The sequence below is a fragment of the Paramisgurnus dabryanus genome, chromosome 3 (assembly GCF_030506205.2).
Source record: "Paramisgurnus dabryanus chromosome 3, PD_genome_1.1, whole genome shotgun sequence".
In the NCBI taxonomy this organism is placed as follows: Eukaryota; Metazoa; Chordata; class Actinopteri; order Cypriniformes; family Cobitidae; genus Paramisgurnus; species Paramisgurnus dabryanus.
Genome location: NC_133339.1, coordinates 25,074,799 through 25,085,955, shown reverse-complemented (window position 1 = coordinate 25,085,955; position 11,157 = coordinate 25,074,799).

The window sequence follows — 11,157 nt, the reverse complement described above, 5'->3', positions numbered from 1 at the left end:
TTGTGCAAAAACGTATGGTTATCATGAAAAAAACAACAACGAAACCCAACCCCTAACCTCACAGTTAACCCCAACGTCACAGGGGTCGAGGCAAATCATACAAAAACGTACAAATGTAAACAATATGTTTTACAATACATACAATATGAATTAATATGACTTAGCCAACTTGTAAAATATGTATGAATTCTCTTAAAATAGTGTTGGCAAAACCTGAAATGAGTTTGCAAGGAAAATTTATGTCAAAGCCTAAACTTATCTCAAGCTTAGAATTGAAATTAAGCATATCACATTAAATTATACAATGCAGTTCTGTTGGTTGATAGCATTTTTTTTCTGAAGTTTAATTACAAAAAAGTTAATTACATAAAACTGGGGTCCCCCTTGCACCAACTCCACGGCCCCCAATTTGAGAACCACTGGCCTAAGGGAAGCTAACTTCCAGGTTGGCCTACAAAAATGAGTCATCCCTGCAGGTCCCTGCGGTTCTCGCGTAGCTGCCTTTCACTTTTCAAATGCTTTTCTGTGGGTTTCTTTAAAAATGTATGAAAAAAATCTTTCTTGCATCAACCCGAGAAAGTTTGAGCCTTTTTATGGATTGCAGTCATAGGCTTTAAATGCAGCTCTTGCATTTGCGGTGATGTGTTCATTACACAGAGAGCAGGCAGGCAAGCTCCCGGAGAAAAACAGCGATACGTCATAGCGCTTATTATTACAAAACTGTCAGCCTGCTGTGGTTTACGCTTATATTTTAAATGTCTCCCAAGTCATTCGTCACCAACATGACCCGCATGAGTTACTGTCGTATCTGAGATGTGTGCACTGCACCTAGCAGCATCTTGTCTGTGTGAACTTTATCTAGACTTTGCACTTAAATCGTCACCTGTCGGTTGAATTTCACGCAAACTTTCTCGGCGCTCGTGACGCGGGCTGATACAGGAGTAGCGCATTATGGATGAATGACTGAGTGAGCTTGAGGGAAGCGGGAGGCAGCAGGGCAGAAGCTAATCGCCTCTCCATCATATCTGTTCTGCTCCACTTTCTCCCGCAGAGCCTCTGATAATAGACATTTCATCAGAGATTAGGCACCAGGCCTCTAAACACTGCTCTAGGGGAGCCCTTGCGTCGCTGCCAGCGCTGCGACTTCATGTCGCAGAGGGAAAGCTCCTCGCCCTCCACCTCCTCTCCCTCCCGCCTGCAGCCCTGTCTTTTTCCGGAGTCTCCAAATGACTCATCAGACCCATAATGCAAATGAGAGCTATGTTGAGCTGCTCGAGACACATTTTCATTTGACTCCCACCAATGAGCGCACCACGCATTTTGCGGACTCGACTCCGTTTTTATTTCAAAACGTTGACTATCCATGTGGCCCAATTCGTATCCAAATTGTATTTGATATTAAAGAGCACCTATTGTTCGATTCACAATTTTACATTTCCTGTGTAAGTGTGTATTAGTACATGTTAATGATATGCAAAAGGTACAAACCTCAAAGTAAAAGATGACGTGAGTTTTCATCTCCAATGTAAATCTCTTTTCTTGGACTACAACAAACACACGGATTGTAGGCAACAGTTTACCTCCTGGGATTGGAAGTTCCTCTCGCTTGGACTCACAGCCTGTAAGTTAACTCCTGTTAGCATTGCATTGTGACTGGATCTTTTAAACATGGTAAGGAGCGTCACATTTCCGGCTGACGTCAGAGGTATTCAGGCCAATCACAACGTAAAGATTAGCTGGCCAATCAGGGACACAGAGCTTTTCAAATCAATGAGTTTTGTACAAAATCAGTGCGTTTCAGGAAGAGAGGGAAATCTGGAGCTACAAAAATGTACGGTATGTGAAAAATAATATGTTTTTAATCCACACGAGCACATTGTATTATACCAAAATACACAAAATAACAGTGTTTTTAGCAATGAAATTGGTGCACTTTAAAAAGTATGTCCTAAATCATAGTATGTTAAAATAAATATTGTTATGGTCCACTATCTGTGGTGAAAATTCACTTGTTGCATAATATTGCCTACAACTCACTGTGAAGGTGTTAAATTGAAGGTAGCTAAAGCCTGCTTGAAAAGTTTGTGGGTGCTCCTAGCTTGGTAGCGCTATTAGCAGTGTTAAAGGTTTAAGTTCAAGGTAACACACATATTAACGTAAAAAATATACCTTTCCAACATTCAAAATCATCCACTTCCATACTGTTTAACAGCCTAAAATCATTATGTGAGGTGAGTAGTGTTTCTAAATAATTCATTGTATTTAAAAAAAATCAGTAGGCTGAATGCCAAATACAGCTGAATGCCCAAAAATATCATTTCTGTTATCACACAAATGAAAGCGTATAAAGCAGTGCCTGACAGTAATGCACCATAACGTTGTATGCTAACCATCATAAAACAAGATGAAGATAAAGTAGTGCCTGAATGTGTCCAAAAGGTTGCTAAATTTGTCATTAGACACTTTTATGATAAAAAGATTAGGTTTGGTTAGGTTACTTGGTAAGGTAAATTCGTTTTGCAGTGAAATTATTATAACATCCTTAGTAAAACACATACTAACAATGTACATAATACATGCATAACAATATAAGTGCCCAAGACTACACCACTTTATCATTATATACAATATAATATCCCTATTCAACATAGTCAAAACATTAGACACAAAGATGTTTTTATACAGCTTTGTTCTGCACATTGGGACTAAAAACCTCCATCCAGAGGGGAGAAACCAAAATTCACTGTGCAAAGGGTGGGAGTCATCATTTAAATGGATTTACTCAAAATTTTAAGGTAAGTGGTTGCAATCAATTTATTTAAGCTACATTTAAACAAAAAATGTTTATGTGTTTAAATGTAGCTTAAAGGAACAGTATGTAGGATTGTGGCCAAAACTGGTACTGCAAACACAAAACTTGTGGCTAAAACTGGTACTGCAATCACACAACTGGTGGCCAATACACAAAATGACAACATAAACATCAGTTGAGGGCTGCAACTCCACTTTTTAAATGACAATATCCTGGCCAGACCACTGTTGTCAGTGATATAAGTATTTGAAATGAAAATGATTACTTAATGTCTAGGGACTTATCAGGGCCATTTTATGATAAATTGATATACATTTTTACATACTGTTCCTTTAAATAAATTGATTGCAACCACTTACCTTAAAAATTTTTGTAAATCCTATGTGACTATTTGGTACGCAGGGATGCTACAGTAGGTACAGTTGTGGATTTTCTTGCTTTTAAAGCTAAAAAATAATGCTAAATCTGGTCACTAAGTTGGGAACACTGCATTGCAAGAAGATAAAGTTTAGTGATTCCTGACTGAATTTACCCATACAAATTATGTAGTAAATAAGAAAAAGCGAATGAAGAAAAGCTCAAATGCCAAGATTTGTATTTTGAAGTGTGTGATTGTTAACAGGGTCACTTCTGTTTTCTGTTACTATGTCCAAGTACATGCATAGTCTTTCAACACAATCTCATACAGTAGCAACATGTACGTATTTTTCCTTTTTTTATATATATAACCATAAATTCCCCATATAAAAATGTATACGAATCAGCCAATTCATAAAATACATCCAAATTCCCATGTGATCAGGACTCTTTTCCTTTCTTATTCAAATGTATATGCTTTCCCATAACAAAAATAGTACACACTTTTTAGGGCATATGCAACAGTTCATACCAAAAATGGTGGATTCATGTTTGCAGTTCATGCGAGAGGAGTTTGTCAGCATTTCTGAGATTCCTAGGTGGAAGATGACATCACTGCGCAAAAAATAGCTGATGGGAGTCTGATGCATGCACACGTTAATATGCATCACTCAATATAAAGACATTAAGGCAGACACGTCGTATCTTCCTGCTCTCTCGTGCCATTCGAATGCACTTAAATGTGTTTTCACAGAGCACTTTAACTATGATGAAGAAATACATTGTCTCCAATGATCTCATAATATGTTTTACCGTGCCCATATTGGGAAATAGAGAACAGCATTAGCTCAAAAGCATAATATCAGTTATTAAATTGGCAAATGCCTGTGGTGGCGGAAACGAGCTCCGCTGAATTGATAAAGCCACGGATTAACTGAAAGACCAAGAGAATTGTGTCTCGGCCTAAAAGAGCCTTTACACATTTCGAACATCTGCGGTATAAAGCTGCATTAGGAAAGGCATATGGATATAATTGCATTTGCAGAAAAAGTGCTACGGAGATGTTTTTATTCAAGCTGTTTGCATGCTCAGTTTACAAAGTTAATAGTAGGCCAAGTGTGCACACATGGGAATGCATTTTACTGTAAACACAAGCAAAGAATGACTCAGATTGAAGCTTGCTGTGAGGTACAGCTTTATAACTCCCATCTTCCTCTATGTAGGCTACCATCAACATAATGTCAGGTTATGTAACACTGTGCCCCAGGAACTGATGGACGCCAGTGCTTTCTAATATGTCGAGTAGCGTCTGCCATTATTGATGGTGTTATTTAATGGAATTACATTACTGCTGTGATATTAACCCTTAATGTCTAGCTGCCATTCTTCAGATGGGCTTCAATTATTCTTGTCAAAAGAAAAGAAAGACCCGAACAGATGGAAAGTGGAAAATGTTGTAATTATGCACTTTATTCTTTAGATACCAACTCTCCTTTAAATTACTCTGAATTTATTATGATTGATTAAATATAATGTCTAGGATTTGCCTTTGAGTGCAGAATGTGCTGCTCCCACGTCGCTAAAAATATAACTTTTCTCTGAATATAAAAATAGATGCATTGTTTTATTTCTACTATCACTCGTTGTGAACATCTGTTCACATTTTTCCAGAACATATTTTAACACTTAATTTCAAATATGGATTGGTACACTGTTATGAATTCATAGGCTACTTTTTGGAAAGTAACCTCATGGCCCTCGTGAAATCTACAGCTGTGCAATTTGCAATTTGTTTGTTTTTGTTTTTTGCTTTGGCACGTTAAAAGTCAGAAATCACGGCCCTTGCGTATCCACTGTAATAAAATCTCATGCATGCAATTTGCATTTGATTCTGCAGTTCACACAGTGTGAGCAATGATTCCATTGTGAAATGCATGGAATACATGAGCGTGGAAAATCTGATTATCATGGTCTGATAATATGCAGACGTTCAAAAAGCTCGAGTCTTGTTTTCATTCGTCTCTCCTCCTCTTTGATTCACTAAAACCTTTTTCTTAAACATTTCTTTGTAAAAGCAGAACATTTCTATTACATGTTCCCATTGTCTCTCCAAACATGGTGCGTAGGTCCGTGTGCATCTTTCAAGGCTAAAGCATAAGATGCTTTTACCGGCACAATAGAATATTATTCATGTTCTTAGAGCACCGTATGTTATAGCTAACTGTTCCATAAATGCTCTCCGATGAAATATCACCACTGTGAGATGGAATGCTAATATATTGGTTTTATTATCTTTAGTGTGCTTCTCCCGGTAGGGGGTTGGTTGAAAGGAAGGAGTTTATTACTGCTATTGTAATTTATTTTTGTTTTACTAGGTCCCATCGACCCCTCTAACGGTGCACGCGGGCAGATGATGCCAACATTGGTGTCATGCGTGTTTATCGCAGTGTTCTGCTGACATCTTCTGGTCTAACTGTGAATGACAGTCTTACCATTGTAAGCCTGTCATTAAAGGGATATTTTTACCAGACTTTTTTAAGATGTCAAATCAATCTTTGGTGTCCCCAGAGTACGTATGTGAAGTTCTAGCTCAAAATATCATAAAGATAATTTATTAAAACATTTTAAAATTGCCACGTTGTAGGTGTGAGCAGAAATGTGCCGTTTTTGGGTGTGTCCTTTTAAATCCAAATGAGCTGATCTCTGTACTAAATGGCAGTGCCGTGGTTGGATAGTGCAGATTAAGGGGCGGTATTATCCCCTTAACTAAGTTACTGGGTTGATCTTTTTCACATTTTCTAGGTTGATAGAAGCACTGGGGAACCAATTATAGCACTTAAACATGGAAAAAGTCAGATTTTCATGATATGACCCCTTTAAGGGTCTTCACTATTATATCCAGAATGAAATAATAATAATAATAATAATAATGGTGCTTGTCTCCGCATCACAATAAAAAACTTTATTTCAGGTTTGTGATGGTTGTAGATCTTAAAAGGAATTAAATTTATGAGCAGGTCAGCAAGGATAGCTCATAATAACCATATATAAGGGCGATGCTTCTTTCCTCCGCCTGCTCCCCATTCTTTGTCACATCCGTTCCAGACTCCTCTTTCCCAAAACACAATAGCTACTGTACTTCACAAGCCCTATCTCCATATTGCTGACATCTAGGTCGACTCCAGTTTGACATGGCAAGTGATCTGGCTTCTCTGTCTCATTAACTCCCATTCTTTCTCTCTCTCCACTTTCTCTCCATCTCCGTCACACCCACTCCCTTCCTTTTCTGTCTCTCTTTTATCACACCCACTCTCTTTCTTTCTTTCTTTCATTCTTTCTCTCCCTCCTTCTCCTCTGTTCTTACCTTGCTGTTGGCCTCCTCACACCCAGCACCTCCATATGCTGCTCTTTAATATTTGATCAGCTCCATCTTGTCGGCAGCAACAGTGACTTCATGGGATAAATAACGTCTGCCTGCATCTCATTGCTTCCCCGCATGCATCTGCAGTGCGTAATTACGCGCAGAATTTATGAGAGGCAGCAGCTTTGTTTATTTGCAAACTGCTCCCGGTAATTGATGCCAGTGTGAAGTGTGGCGGCTTCTGCCCCTCGCACGCAGACCCTGCTCACTTTTACATTTTTATGACTGAGCAGCTTGGAGGTTGCGGGTATGCAGCATGTTAAATATGCATATGTCCCAAAGCGTTGAAGTTTAGGCTGGTTTAGACATCAGTGAGGGTTTTATTGCTGTAGTGAGATAAGTCAAGAAAAATACTGAGGAAGGTTACAGGATATCATCCTCTGTGCTGTGCACTTTAGTGTTGGAGTGGTTGCAAATAACTGAGGTGGATTTCAATGTGAATGTGTTGGATTGTGAGTGTACCCACATCTCCAAGCTGAGTAAAATAATGCAAATTTCCTTGTGAAATGGAAAATTTGCTGTAGTAATCAAATGCCTGTACCATGCCAACAGGATAGATTTAGTCCATGTTTTATCACCTAATCTGAAAATGCAGATTGGTTCACTCTCAGAATATTAAAGGTGTCGGGAAACAAAAAACTCTGTCAGAAAAATGGGCTCAAGCTGTCACTAGGAAGTAACCCTTAAATCAGTGGCGGCTGGTGACTGCTTTTTCGAGGAGAGCAAATTCAAAATATGTGTTCGGAGTGTCATGTGAACCATGTGCATGACGTGTTTTGTCAAAATCAGTGCTGATGCACGCGCGTCAAAACCGTTTAAAAGAGCCGCTCCCGTTCACAATATACACACAAGAAACTCCCATAAAAGTAAACTTTGATTATGCATGAGATTATGCAAGTATCTGGCAAACGCGAGCGTCTCTTTTATCATAAACCCTTAAAATGCATCTGCAGCAGGCACTTATTTTGACAAGATACGTGATGCACATCTCGACAGGGTTCATTTTGTAAGATAATCTGAAAGCTGAATAAATAAGCTTTCCATAGATGTATGGGTTTGTTAGGAAAGGACAATATTTAGCAGAAATTTGGAATTTGAGGATGCAAAAAATCTAAATACTGAGAAAATTACCTTTAAAGTTGTACAAATGAAGATATGGACAAAAATCTAATTTAAATATTTTTACGGGAAGTCTACAAAATAGCTTAATGGAGCATTATTCTAATGATTTTTGGCATAAAAGAAAAATCAACAATTTTGGCCATACAATTTTTTGTTGGCTTTTGCTACAAATACCATGCTGCTTAAGACTGATTTTGTGGTCCAGGGTCACACACATTTGATCTGAGGTGCTAATTTGAGCTCTTTAGGTGCAAAGGTGCCATGTGATAACAATTCATCATGGTACCCAGTGATCAAATTATGATTATGGGGGTCCCCTAAGTAAGCCCCCCCCCACCCCTTTCATTATAGTGTCGCCGTTATTTCACAAAGTAAGATGTTAACCTGGTTGAATTTTTTGTTGGTCCTGGATCAACATTTTAATCAAAGAAACCCAAATTACCCTTAAATCAAACCCTAACCAATTTTTTATACCTTAAATTAGCTAAGTTAATGATTGTTTAGGAAGAATTATTTAAAAGCCCCAACTCAATCCTAAATATAACAATCTGTCAATTCCTCCAAAACAGCGGGAGGCGCACTTGAGCGTTTACATTTATTTTAGACAGAAATCTTCTGGATTAGTTAATTGTGAAATTGGGACATATTTGTTGCAGCGCAGCACAAGAATTTTTAATTCATGTAGTATTTTAATTTTAATAAAAACCAGAAGACCCTACCCCAATTTTAACACTGCAATATTTTTTTATTATTATTATTAATATTATTTGTGGATGTTCCAAACATGTTAGAAACATAGTTATTTTTCTTAATTCTGTTCTTTCTTATTAGAGATGCCCCCTTGAAGAAATCGCATAAGGGAATTAATTGAGACCAATATTTAGATGCTATTTAAATAGCACTTAACATATTGAGTACTGTAAGTGCAGATTAGAGAAAAGATTGATTCCATCTTCTAACTATCAATACTGGATGTTATGTGTCTCCCATTATGTGTGCATGGGTCATTCTTCAACTGCGGTGGCAAGTGGTGTCCCTCTACTTTACAACAGTTCAAATAAATGTTAAATACCAATAAATTATAAAATGTTTCCATGTTTGTATTCTGTAGGATAAACACAATTCGTGCACTATTAACAATTAAAACTTTTTAAAAAATAGATATTTAATTGAGTTTGAGAGATTGCATTTGAAACATACATGTTCCCGCCATACCTCAGAGATGTATCAGGGATTGTAATAGCAACATTATAACATTTTTAACAAAAATTAAGTGGTTAACATCCGATCGTGGTGAAATCTCAATCCTTATATTACTAGACCTTAGTGCAGCCTTCGACACAATAGATCACAGAATCCTACTCAATAGACTAGAAAACTATGTTGGCATCAGTGGTCAGGCGCTAGCCTGGTTTAGATCGTATCTAACCAATCGATATCACTTTGTTTATGTAAATGAGGAAGAGTCCTATCACTCCCCCGTTAAATGCGGCGTACCTCAGGGATCACTTCTAGGCCCTATCCTATTCTCGCTATATATGTTACCTCTAGGAGACATTATCAGGAAACATAACATAAGTTTTCACTTATATGCGGATGATACCCAGCTTTACATCTCGTCACATCCGAGTGAAACACACCAGTTTGCTAAACTAACAGACTGCATTAGTGATATTAGGGACTGGATGGCACATAACTTTCTTATGCTAAACTCCAATAAGACTGAGATACTTATTATTGAACCAAATCGTTCCAAACATAATATGTCAGATTACAAGTTGCCCATAGATGGCTGCACGGTGGTGCCATCTTCCACGGTTAAGAATTTAGGCGTAATGTTTGACAGCAATCTATCTTTCGATAGTCATATCTCCAACGTCTGCCGCACAGCATTCTTCCATCTTAGAAATATCTCAAAAATACGCCATATGCTGTCTGCATCAGATGCAGAAAAGCTTATCCATGCTTTTATGACCTTTAGAATAGACTATTGTAACTCGTTACTCGGGGGATGCAATGCAAATCAGGTAAACAAGCTACAGCTGGTTCAAAACGCCGCTGCAAGAGTGCTTACTCGATCTAAAAAGTATGATCACATTTGTCCAATTCTGGCATCTTTACACTGGCTACCAGTTAAATATCGCATACAATTTAAAATATTATTAATCACCTACAAAGCCTTAAATGGCCTAGCGCCCTCGTATATAAAAGAACTACTATCAGAATACAATCCACCACGTAAACTGCAATCAAAAAATTCTGGTTACTTAATTATCCCTAGAATATCAAAAGTGTCTAAAGGTGGTAGATCCTTTTCCTACCTGGCCCCTAAGCTGTGGAATGACTTACCAAAAAATGTTCGAGCATCAGACACAGTCGAGCAATTTAAATCTAAACTTAAGACATTCTTCTTTAACAAAGCATTCACATAGAATGTCCAGTAAATGTACTTTTCCCGCAGTAGTTATTTTGTCTAGAACAAAGCACTCACATACCTCATATGGGTAATTTACTCTTGCCGCAATAGTTAGCCTGTCTGGAACCGAGCTGAATTAAACCACTATAATGTATGACACTTGCATTACATGCGAACGGCCCCTACGCTAATAGAATTCTGTTTTTGTCTCCCTGTCTCGTCCTCGACCCCGAGGACATTGAGACAAACAGACCCAGTTCCTGTTGCTGTGAAGGTCATCGCACCACTGATCTGTCCTTCAACGTGATGCCCAGCCGATGCGCGACCAACGACCTCCGGCTGAACCAGTTTAATCCGCTTACCCGCTTCCTATCCCTACCGTGTCTATATATATATATATATATATATATATATATATATATATATATATATATATATATATATATATATATATATATATATATATATAAATATTAATCTCTCCCTAGGGTTTTTTGTCCTTCTAGGAGTTTTTCCCAGGGGGTTTTCTCCTAAGGGGGTTTTTTAGTCCCAGGGAGAGTCAGCCAACTTTGGCTTAACTTAGCACTTTACTGTATACGTGACATTATTAATACGCTCGCTTACACGGTTTATCCATAGCCGCTTTATTCTACTTCTTATACTATGTATTGATTTTCAGTGTTCTCCTCTACATCTACTCATGTAAAGCTGCTTTGCAACAATTGACAATTGTGAAAAGCGCTATATAAATAAAATTGAATTGAATTATATTGTGAATATAGATTTTATTTAAAAATTAAGCGTACATTTATGGATATATGGATATAGCATATTTCACTTATTTTAAATGCATAACAATACATTTTATTAAAAGAAAACAAACCTAACGAGCATTTTTACAATTTCTGCCTCTCATTTGCCATCCCAATTGAAGAATGACCCGATTGTGAGAATAATAGAATGACATTAATTGATTTGACCAGAAGAGGGAGACAAAGATCACAGTTTTGTATGTTGTGGAAACCAAGC